Source organism: Gossypium arboreum, chromosome 9 (genome assembly GCF_025698485.1).
Source record: "Gossypium arboreum isolate Shixiya-1 chromosome 9, ASM2569848v2, whole genome shotgun sequence".
Classification (NCBI taxonomy): Eukaryota; Viridiplantae; Streptophyta; class Magnoliopsida; order Malvales; family Malvaceae; genus Gossypium; species Gossypium arboreum.
Genome location: NC_069078.1, coordinates 17,021,945 through 17,024,845, shown reverse-complemented (window position 1 = coordinate 17,024,845; position 2,901 = coordinate 17,021,945).

Here is a 2,901-nt window from a genome sequence, read left to right as displayed (position 1 = left end):
AAGGACGTCGAAGCTCGATTCACACTATCAAATTAATCCTTTGGGTATTCATGATTTCACATTTTGAGTATGGCATGTATAGGGGACTTGGTCTTTTTGTTTACATGTCATATTAATTTGGCCAAGTGTGTTGGCTTATAATGATTCGATGATTCATTTTGTATATGGCCATGAGATATGGCTTATATTGATTATTGGGTTGTAAGCCTATTTATACATGCATGCATGTGCTTATGGCTTTGAAATGTGGTTTGTGGTTGTGTATATGATGGGTTATGTTATTGGTTATGAATGCTTGTTTATTTATTTGAGATGAGTTGGTACGATGATAGGTAAGGTCCCAATGTGAAAAATGGAAACAAACTTATAATTCTTAATGCATGAGAATTGGTAAATTTGGCTTGACAAAGTATGGTGTCTTGTGCATGTATAAGTTGATATGGTGTTGCCATGAACATGACTTGTTTGATGATGTTTAAGTACTCAATTATGCCATGTTAAGTACCTTTAAAGTTATGTATGTGCTTGAGTATATAAGGGTGGAAAATGGCTTGGAAAATAGCCTCAAAATTGTCTACATAGGTAGACACACGAGCATATGTCTAAGCTATGTGTGACACATGGTCTGTCCCGTGGGCGTGTCATCTGGCAGTGTGTCCCCTGCACCTTAGTTTTGAGAAACAGAATGCCCAGTAGTAAACATACAGGCACGAGACACGGCCATGTGTCTCGACCGTGTGAGAGACACGGCCATAGGACATAAGCATGAGCCCAGGCTGTGTGAAGTCTGCACCTTAATTGTGAAAATTAAATTTGCCACACGGCCTAGCACAGGGGCGTGTGACTTGGCCATGTGACCCTATTTTGTTGATGACATCATAAACAGAGAGTTACAAAGGCTAAGGACACGGACGTGTCGCAAGGCACACGGGCATGTGTAACTACACAGCCTACCCACACAGGCGTGTGGCCCTCCAAAGCATGAAATTATCTAAATGTTGTAAAAATTTTGAAAGTTCTTAGTTTAGTCCCAAACCACTCCCAATGTATGTTTTGGGCCTCATAGGCTTGTAATAGGGACGATATGAATGTATGTGAAAAATTTTAATTTGGATGGAAATTTATGTCTCGGTTCTGCATGATTGCTCGTGTATAAGCCCGATAATGCCTCATACCCTATTTCACGAGTAAGGGGTGTTACAAAAGGTTTTACATAAAAAAACAAGGTATTGATTATTTTGATACTTATGCTCTAGTAGCAAGAATTGCTACGATTAGACTCTTAATATCACTTACCTTAATTTATAATTTGGTTGTTCACCAAATAGATGTTAAAACTACATTTTTAAATGGTGAATTGGAAGAGGAAGTGTACATGGAACAACAGAAAAGATTTGTTATTCTAGGACAATAGCATAAGGTTTGTAAGCTTGTTAAATCTCTATATGGACTTAAACAAGCACCAAAGCAATGACACCAAAAGATTGACAAGGTTGTTCTAACTAATAGCTATGAAATAAATGAATCCGATAAGTGCATATATAGAAAATTTAAAAATGGAAAATGTGTCATAATTTGCTTATATGTAGATGACATGCTCATATTTGGCACAGATTTGGAACAAATAGAAAACAAAAAGAAATTATTGTCAAAAAATTTTGCTATGAAGGATATGGATGTAACAAATGTTATTCTTGGGATTAAAATAACCTGAGAGTAAAGCACTATAGCTTTATCACAATCACATTACATTGAAAAGTTGCTTAAAAAGTTTGATCCTTTCAATTGTATACCAGCATCTACACCCATGAGTCTTCAAATAAAATTAGTATCTAATGCTGGAAGGAAAATTGATCAATTGTAATATGCAAGTCTAATTGGTTGTCTTATGTACATAATGACTTGTACTAAACCAGATATTGCATATGCTGGTGGGAAATTGAGTTGGTACACTAGTAATCCAAGTAGTTTGCATTAACAAGCTTTGAATAGAGTATTTAGGTACATAAAGAAAACTATTAACTATGGGTTGTCCTATAATGGATATCCTTCAGTTTTAGAAGGGTATTCAGATGCTAGTTGGATTACAAGTTTGGAAGATCATGCTTCTAATAATGGATGGATCTTTATTCTTGGTGGAGGAGCCAATTCTTAGGGTTCCAAGAGACAAACATGTATTACTGATTCCACCATGACAGTCGAATTTATTGCGTTAGTCGTTGCATCTAAAGAAGTAGAATGATTAAGAAATATGCTTTATGATATACCTTTATGGCCTAAACCAATTTCACCTATTTCTATCAGTTGTGATAATGATACTACTCTAGAAAAGGTATATAGCCAAGTATATAATGAAAAGTCTAGATACATTGGATTAAGACATAGCTATGTCCGACAATTAATCTCTGATGAAGTGATCACTATTAATTATGTAAGGTCAAGTGAAAATTTGGCGGATCCTTTGACAAAACGTCCTGCTAGAAATGTAGTCAACAAGACCTGAAAAGGGATGACACTCAAGCCTATTAACTAGAGTCATCCATGATGGAAACTCGACTCAACGCTTGGCATAACATCAAGTCTTGAGTTCAATGAGACAAAGTACATCGTTAGTATATGACTACTAGAACTATAAATAAATCCATTCTAAGATTAAAGTGCTAGGTACACATAATGATAAGGGAAAGATGAGTAATGTACTCTTAATGGACCCATAAATTAAATATGTTAGAGTGTTATAATTACGGGAACACTCTTGATGATATCTACCTATATGAGTGGAAGTGTGACTGTTTTTAAGAGATCAAGGGCTTGGTTTTGACAACACTCATGAAAAGAAGACACAAACACATGGCCATAGTAGTGTCCCTGGATACTATGCATTGACCAATATTGAAATCA